The sequence below is a fragment of the Homarus americanus genome, unplaced genomic scaffold, assembly GCF_018991925.1.
Source record: "Homarus americanus isolate GMGI-L3 unplaced genomic scaffold, GMGI_Hamer_2.0 scaffold8010, whole genome shotgun sequence".
Classification (NCBI taxonomy): Eukaryota; Metazoa; Arthropoda; class Malacostraca; order Decapoda; family Nephropidae; genus Homarus; species Homarus americanus.
Window position 1 is genome coordinate 28,679 of NW_024733880.1, and position 9,807 is coordinate 38,485.

The window sequence follows — 9,807 nt, forward strand, 5'->3', positions numbered from 1 at the left end:
GTTACGTCACTTTCCTCCCACTATTATGTCCCTTTCTGCTCCATAGTTACGTCACTTTCTGCTCCATAGTTACGTCACTTTCTGCTCCATAGTTACGTCACTTTCCTCCAACAGTTACGTCACTTTCCTCCCACAGTTACGTCACTTTCCTCCCACTATTATGTCCCTTTCTGCTCCATAGTTACGTCACTTTCTGCTCCATAGTTACGTCACTTTCTGCTCCATAGTTACGTCACTTTCTGCTCCATAGTTACGTCACTTTCTGCTCCAGTTACGTCACTTTCCTCCCCATAGTTACGTCACTTTCCTCCCATAGTCACGTTGGTACACATATACCTTGTGTTACCAGCCACCTGTGCGTCCTAATTGCCTCAGGTGACATAGGTGAGGAACATAAGAATGGAGGAAACTGCAGCGGGCCTATTGGCCCATACTGGGCAGTCCCGTTTACACCCAACCCCTATTGCTCATATAAGCATCCAACCTATGTTTGAAGCTATCCAGCGTATTCGAGTTAATGATGATGTTTGGTAAGTTGTTCCACTCATCCACTACTCTATTTCCAAGCCAAAGTTTACCTATTTCGCGCCTAAATCTAAATTTGTCTAATTTAAAACCATTGTTACGAGTTCGCTCCTGGTTGGAGAGAGAGGGCAAGGTGAAGCTGATCAGTGTTGTGGATGATGTACACCTGTCTTACCTGACCGTACACCTGTCTGTTACCTGACCGTACACCTGTCTTACCTGGCCGTACACCTATCTGTTACCTGGCCGCACACCTGTCTGTTACCTGGCCGTACACCTGTCTTATCTGACCGTACACCTATGTTACCTGGCCGTACACCTGTCTTATCTGGCCGTACACCTGTCTTATCTGGCCGTACACCTATGTTACCTGGCCGGATGATGTAAGTTACCTGTTATAACGCTTTTAATTGATTATAAATTGTTTGTACTCTTATTATGACTGAATGAATATACATACAGAGAGGTTTATTATTGTCTCCATAGCAGAAATTATGTGGATATATATTAATGAATTACTGAATAAATTACTCCATTACCAGGTACTAATTATGTATAACAGTTATAGTGTGTGTGTGTATTTGTATGTATGTATGTATGTATGTATGTATGTATGTAATTTCCTCTTAATAAAACAAACAAAACAAATCCTTATAATATCAGTCATCTATAACTGGGGAAAAAATCATAAAATCGTTCAATCAGTTTTCGAACCCTGGTGACAGAAGTTCGAAACCTAGTGATGGAATTTCGAACCCTAGTGAGATGAAAGTTCGAACCCTGGTGACAGAAGTTCGAACCCTGGTGATGGAGGTTCGAACCCTGGTGATGGAAGTTCGAACCCTAGTGATGGAAGTTCGAACCCTGGTGACAAGTTCGAACCCTGGTGATGGAAGTTCGAACCCTGGTGATGGAAGTTCGAACCCTGGTGACAAGTTCGAACCCTGGTGATGGAAGTTCGAACCCTGGTGACAAGTTCGAACCCTGGTGATGGAAGTTCGAACCCTGGTGACAAGTTCGAACCCTGGTGATGGAAGTTCGAACCCTGGTGACAGAAGTTCGAACCTTGGTGATGAAAGTTCGAACCCTGGTGACGCAAGTTTGAACCCACGAAAATTTTTTAATTGAGATGATAAAAGTGTAATAAGGTAAATAAACAGGTGGCTTAGAGAGTTAGGGAATCAGAGTTGTATTGGAAGAACACAGGTTCGAGATTAGGTCAGGTCAGGTCAGGTCAGGTTGAGTTTCCCTGTGTCTCCTCTTGGCTATGGTGTAGAAGATAATGGAGCTATGGTGACTTTGGACCATGGTGAAGGGGGTACTGGACTGGTTGATGGTGGTGGTGATGATGATCGTGGTGATAATAGTGATGATGATGGTGGTGGTGATGGCGGTAGTGATGATGATGATGATGGTGGTGGTGGTGGTGGTGGTAGATGGTGATGGTGGCGATGGCGGTAGTGATGATGATGATGGTGGTAGTGATGATGATAGTGGAAGTGATGATGATGATGATAGTGATGATGGTGGTGGCGGTGGCAGTGGTAATGATGATGATGATGGTGGTAGTGGTGGTGGTGATGATGATGGTGGCGATGGCGGTAGTGATGATGATGATGGTGGTAGTGATGATGATGATGATAGTGATGATGATGGTGGTGGAGGTGGTAATGATGATGATGGTGGTGGTGGTGGTGGTGGTGGTGATGATGATGATGGTGGCGATGGCGGTAGTGATGATGATGATGGTGGTAGTGATGATGATAGTGGAAGTGATGATGATGATGATAGTGATGATGGTGGTGGCGGTGGCAGTGGTAATGATGATGATGATGGTGGTAGTGGTGGTGGTGATGATGATGGTGGCGATGGCGGTAGTGATGATGATGATGGTGGTAGTGATGATGATGATGATAGTGATGATGATGGTGGTGGAGGTGGTAATGATGATGATGGTGGTGGTGGTGGTGGTGGTGGTGGTAATGATGTTGTTAATGATGATGATAATAGTGGCGACGGCGGTAGCGATGATGGTGATGATGATATTGACGATGAAAATGTCGGATACTCACCATCAGATGCAGTACTTGTAGGACCCGCCACCACATTATTACTGACCTCGACCACTAGCTCTTGTGATACTCTGGTAACATGTATGTATATAACTTTAGTGCAAACAGTTAATATACATAATATATTCATGTATATGTAGCACACTTACACACCCTTACACATGTATAAATAGATATGAACACACACACACACACACATACACATTATACATACCGTAATATAAACAATTAATTTTCATTATTATTATTTTGAAGGGTTTGGCGTCTGTAGGAAGCCTCTTATGGGTAGGATCAGGGATACGACTCCTTCGATTCCTACAGGGATTCGACTCCGATTATATGGAGGCTAAAATCCTGGTTACCGTAGGAATGAATCCTAGTTATTTGAAACTCAAGAGCTCTTTTTTGGAGCTTCGAATCCTTATGTATTGAACTTCGAGCTCTTTTATATGAAGCTTGGAAGCCTTGTAGTGGGGGTTCGAATGTCTCAAATATGTAAGTTTGAACTTTGGTGAAGAGGGTTCGAATCATTGTACAGTATGAGGAGATTCAAACCCTTGCATACGCTAGTTCGAACATTGGAGAGGGAAATTCGAATCCCTATATATATGAAAATTCGAACCCTCATACATAGAGATGTCAACACCCCAAGTGTGACGGAACCTCGAACCGTGATACGAGAGACACCCCGTGACACTGGCTCGCAATGTGTTATTTATACCATCGCTGCTGCTGCGCCTACTGCTGCCGCTGCTGTTGTTACTGCTGCTACTACTGCTGCTGCTTCCGAGTCTACGAAGGACTAAAAGCTGTGTAGATCTAGATTCTTGAAGATGATGTGTTAATTTATTTTACATTCTTTCTTAACTGTGGACAAGAGAACGGTTCACCTATGGTACAGTCTCAGTGCAATTCAGACGTCATGTTGGCCCACCTACTGTGCGTCACCGCTGTAAATGATCCGGTCTAGATACCTTCTGAGACCAACCTCAGTTAACGACATATAAAAAATGGATAACCTGATGATAAGGAACCCCATCTTATTTCACCTGATGATCATTCACCTTAACGTCAACCTAACTTAACACTAACCTATCCTAACCCATCCTAACACTAACCTAACAAACCTAACACTAACCAGAAAACTAAACGAACCAAACCTAACCTAAACCTACCCCCCCCCCATCCCAATAACGCTAGGGTGTTTTAATCATCAGGTGAAATAAAACTGGAATGGGTTAATCAACAGGTAAACACAGAAACAAAAACGCATCATCTTGCATCACTTTACAGAATCTGGACTGACGATACTATAAACAGATGTATAAATGTCCTGGCATATTCTTATATCCATTTGAGATGTAAACAAAAACAAAAAAATTATATGTACATTATTATTAGATAAATATTTAGTCATTGTTTATATAAAAATTCTTCTGTTGAATTTTTTGTAGTTTTTAGGAGGAATAATAATAACACAAATGTATATCTTAACCTTATTATTTGTAATTATTTCTATATGTATGAACTATGTATGCAGCCAACCTCCTCCTATTCCCCTTCCTTATCCTCCTCCCTATTCCTTCTTATCCTCTTCCCTCCCTCCTTATCCTCCTCCTCCTCTTTCTATCCTCCCTAACCCCTCTTTCCCTCTTCCTCCCTCATCATCCCTATCCTTATTTTCCTCACATTCCTCCACCATCCTCCCTTTCCTTCCCCTACTCCTCCTCCTCTCTAAACCCTTATTCCCCCTTCCTTCTCCCCTTCCCCCTTACCCCCTTGTTTAATCCCCCTTCCACCTCCTCTCTCTCCCTCTTATATACACTTGTAAATATAATAATGTACTTTGCACTGTTGAGTTCCGCTGGTGGCCAAGGAAAATGGAGTGTGAGTGCATCTGAGTGTGAGTGTGAGTGTGTGTGTGTGTGTGTGTGTGTGTGTGTGTGTGTGTGTGTGTGTGTGTGTGTGTGTGTGTGTGTGCGCCTCACCTCCAGTACGGCCAAAGATCACCTACGGTCACAAGAATACAAATAAAGCACTGTGGTATATTGTTGATTTTTATTTAACCTTTATTTAAACACCTTTATTACTCTTATTAAAATGCTTCGACGAGAAAACAATCACACAAACAAACAAACAAACACTGATATATTGGTGTTTGTTTTAGTTGGTTTAAGTATCGAGCCATGAAGCATTATTTAGCTTCTCAATACACCGTCTTAGTCCCTTCACTACGAGACGCCACCACTTACAATATTTTACTAATCCAACAATAGAAGATTTCAATCAGGTTCTAAAAATGGAAATATTGTTAAAAAAATTTGTCTTAGTGACTTCTGGTAACGTTTCATTCATTCTGTAAAACTTATCAATTATTACATATTATAACTTAAGGGATAAAGAACTAAAGAAGCTATATTTGGTTTGAGAATTTTAAGTGAAAGAGTTTTATGAATCCAAAGAAATGTGTAACAGCACCTTTGCTTTATATAAATATTCACCCAAATGAATAACACCAACTTATTCAGCGAGTTATTCAACAATGACTCAGTTGTTGACGATTATTCATGGCTGAGCTTGTAACTATCACAGAGGTCGAGCGTTGGTCAGCTGGAGAGAATTCATAATTGATTCTCTCATATTACAACTGTGTGTATATATTTGATTCGCCAATAAAGGAAAACTAGCAAGAAGTGTTTACATCAACCCTGTCACCAAAAGAGTTCCGGATCTTATTTAAAACAACTATCACAAATGTTAGTAATTAATGATGTCAGCATAACCACAGAAAACAGAAGTAAAAGAGGAAAAAAAAAATTCCATCTTCAGTTTCAATACTAAAAAGAGAACAAGAATTGTGAAAAGAGAGATAGATATTTTTTTTCCTTTTATTCAGAGAGAAGATTAAACCCAGTGATCAAATTGGCCCAACTAACAAGGTGTTAACGGTATAACTAACTTAATTTGCTGTATTGACAATTGTATTCGTGTTCTACTTTTACCCCCCTCCTTCTCCTCCTCCCTCCTCATCCCTCCTCTTCTTTTTCCTTCTCCTCTTCCTCTTATTCCACTCCTAACTCCTCTTTTTCTCCTACTCTTACTGCATCCCAAACTCCTCCTCTTCCTTTTCCTCTTGCTCTTACTCCACCCCACCTACTCCTCTCGTAGAGTGAGGGGTTATATGATCGAGGTGTATAAATGGAAGTCAGGCCGAAACAAAGGTGATATAACAAAGGTACTCAAACTATCCAACCAGCAGCGAACTCGTAACAATGGTTTTAAATTAGACAAATTTACATTTAGGCGCGAAATAGGTAAACACTGGTTTGGAAACAGAGTAGTGGATGAATGGAACAAGTTACCAAACATCATCATTAACTCGAATACGCTGAATAGCTTCAAACAATAGGTTGGATGATTATATGAGCAATAGGGGTTGGGTGTAAATGGGACTGTTCAGTATGGGTCAATAGGCCTGCTGCAGTTTCCTCCATTCTTATGTTCTTATGTTCTTCCTCATCCACCACCCCCCAATCTCTGCCTCCAAACATCACCTCACTACCCGGACAACCCTGCCACCCACAGTACCTCTCCATATATCATCCCACACATCGCCTCGCCTCCAAACATCACCTCACTACCCGGACAACCCTGCCACCCACAGTACCTCTCCATATATCATCCCACACATCGCCTCGCCTCCAAACATCACCTCACTACCCGGACAACCCTGCCACCCACAGTACCTCTCCATATATCATCCCACACATCGCCTCGCCTCCAAACATCACCTCACCCTACCCCAAAACCGCATCAACCCACCACCTCACCCTGTATACCTCCAAGGACTACCTCATCCTACTTCAAGTACCAGTGTCAAGGTCACACACACACACACACACACACACACACACACACACACACACACACACACACACACACACACACACTGGATAAAACACAGTAATTACACCCGTGCTGACATAACACAAGAGGTCAAGAAATACATCACTTTGATCTATTTGTGCATGTGTTGTGTGTGTGTGTGTATATGTGTATTCTCAACAGTAATGTGACTCCTTGGGGAGACAATTTCTCTTCATCACTATTAAGCTGGTGGCAGCTACTCTTTTTTTTAAACCTTCACCTCCCCCAGAACTTCCCACCTCCCAAATCTTCCCTCCCCAGACCTTCCCCTCTCCCAGATCATCTTCCCCTCCCCAGATCTTCCCCACCTTTCCCCCAGGCCTTCCCCCACCTCCATCAAATCTTCCCCCACCTCCCCCAGACCTTCCCACCTCTCCCAGATCTTCCCCCTCAGATCTTCCACCTCCCCAGGCCTTCCCCACCTCCATCAATCTTCCCCCTCCCCCCAGGCCTTCCCCACACCTCCCCCAGGCCTTCCCTTCTGAATCTTCCCCACTTCCAGGAGCCTCCCCCGGGCCTTCCCCCACCTCAGGCCTTCCCCACCTACCCCAATCTTCCCCACACTCCCCAGACTACCCAAATCTTCCCCTTCTCTGCGCCTTCCCCACCTCCCCCAGGCCTTCCCCTTCCCAGATCTTTACTTTCCCAGGCCTCCCCCTCTCCAGGCCTTCCCCATCCAGGCCTTCCCCATCTACCCCAATCTTCCTCACCTCCCCTGATCTTCCTCACCTCCCCCTGATCTTCCTCGCCTCCCCCAGATCTTCCCTAATTCCCCAAATCTTCCCCACCTTGATAAATGTATAAAATTATATAACCTAAGCAAACGGGGATCGAGAAGACTCCAGTGGGAGCGGGTAAACAAAATGAAAGGTTTACACAGAAATAGTGCTGGGAATGATGACAAAACTAAATTAGGCAGGGAGTTAAAACCTAAACACGACAAAGAGAGGACTCAGAACACGACTAACTTAAATGTCTACTGCGCAAACAGTAGAAGTATGAGAAACAAAATGGATGAAATCAGGGCGTTGGTATGTACCGAAAAAATCGATATAATAGCATTCACCGAAACGTGGATAAACTTAACTCACGTGAGTCACCTGTCGGGCACCAAGCTGCAGGTTACAGATTATTCCATACCGATAGGCAGAATAGGAAAGGAGGCAGAGAAGCAATCTAGGTCAGGGATGATATGAAGTGCGAAATAAAATAGGAAATAAAAAGTGAACTGAATACAGAAACAATTTGGATAGAATTAATAGATGGCAGGGAAAAATTAATCGTAGGAGTAATATATAGACCTCTTAATCTTGATAGCGAGTTAATGAGCGACTTATTTGGGATGAAATGCGCAGGGCTTCCAGACATAGCAAAGTTTGTATAGTAGGCGACTTTAATTTTCGTCTAATAGATTGGATTGACCTTACAGGTAACTCAGAATCAGAGGATTTTCTTGAAACAGTTCAGGACTGTTTCCCAAGTCAACATATAGCCGAACCAACCCGGGGTAATAATATACTCGATTTAGTTGTCAAACAGAGAAAACCTCATTAGTAATTTCGAGGTAGGGAACGAACTTGCTAACAGCTATCACAAAGAAGTAAGATTCAAATTAGAATTTAATGGCAGACGCAAGAAAAATTCCATTAAAGTACAAGATTTCAGAAGGGGCAAACTTTGATAGTTTAAAAAGGGCAGCTGAGAGAAGGGGTACCACGTTTGGGGGGGAATTACATGACCTCACACAAACTACCCAAAAAGGGCGACTTCACTTTACCTGGAGACCTGACAACTATAACCTTACAAAATATGACGGTTGAGGAAGACCTGATCACGAGACCTGAGGTTGACGAGTTCCACAACAATTTAAATAATGAGTTACTTAATGCACAAAGGCAGAACATACCATACAGAAAACTCAGATCAAACAACAATGACCCTAAATTGATAAATAATTATTTAAAGAATATTATTGGACAAAGGAAGGCTATAGGTAGGAGAATAAATCATGGTGAAGTTTACCTCCGAGATCATTATAAAGAATTGGCCAGTATGGTTAAGATCGAGATAAGAAAAGCACCGGCGAACCAACTGATAACGGCGGAGAAATATCTGAATAGATATTTTTCAACAGTTTTCACCACCGAAAATTTAAACATGATACCCGAGGCACCGACTATATACAGAAATAGTGAAGAAAATAGATTAAGCGAGATAGTAGTAAATAGTAACGATGTTAGTAAGCAAATAGACAAACTAAAGCCTAATAAGTCACCAGGTCCCGATGAGATATTTGCCAGAGTATTAAAGGAATGTAAGGAAGAGCTTAGTATGCCCTTAGCAAATTTGCTTAACATGTCCTTAAAAACGGGTGTAGTACCAGAATCCTGGAGGATAGCGAATGTAATACCGATTTTCAAGAAGGGAGATAAATCACTATCCTCTAACTACCGTCCAATCAGTTTAACATCAATTGTAGGCAAATTGCTGGAAGCAATAATTTCAAACTCTATTCGAAATCACCTGGAGAAGCACAAGTTGAGTCCCAGTGATTCCCAACATGGCTTCGCAAGCGGGCGTTCATGTCTGACTAATCTATTAACATTCTTTCATCTGTTTTCGAATCAGTGGACGACGGGCACGATTATGATGTGGTATATCTCGACTTTAGCAAAGCCTTCGACAGAGTTCCCCACAAAAGACTAATACGAAAAGTAGAGGCTCATGGCACTGGAGGGATATTCTAAAATTGATTAGGGAGTGGCTACAGGACAGGAAACAGCTATTAAGCATTAACGGCACTAGTGGAGTGGAGTACCCCAAGGCTCAGGACTTGGACCATTATTATTTATCACATACATAAACGACAGAAATAGGCGTTAACAGCAACATAAGTAAATTTGCTGATGACACTAAACAAGGGCGTGTAATTAAATCTGACGAGAACTCCGCAAAATTACAGGAAAATCTCAAAAATAATCGAAGGGTCGGACAAATGGCAGATGAAATTTTATGTGGAAAATGTAAAGTACTTAGTCTATGACATGTAAACAGAGAAACCAGATACCAGATGAGCAACGATGTTATAGAGAAATCTGACCGAGAGAAAAATTTAGTAGATAAGTAGGAATCTTAAACCTAGTAAGAAATGTGTATTTGCTCGAAACAAAGCCAACAAAGTACTTGGGTTCATACAAAGGATTGCTAGTTACGAGACTAGCCAGGTCAACCTTAAACTATATCTTGCGCTTGTGAGACCTCGCTTGGATTATGCAGTTCAGTT

At 42.2% G+C, this 9,807-nt stretch overlaps 1 long non-coding RNA gene across 1 annotated transcript; it reads right to left on the minus strand.

Moving 5' to 3' along the window:
- Window positions 1–535: 535 nt before the first annotated feature.
- LOC121870085 lies at window positions 536–1,489 on the minus strand. Its single transcript, XR_006089638.1, has 3 exons — window positions 887–1,489; window positions 780–802; window positions 536–691 (listed from the first exon to the last, which is right to left on the minus strand). It is a non-coding gene; the product is annotated as an uncharacterized LOC121870085 (long non-coding RNA).
- Between the last annotated feature and the right edge of the window lie 8,318 nt (window positions 1,490–9,807).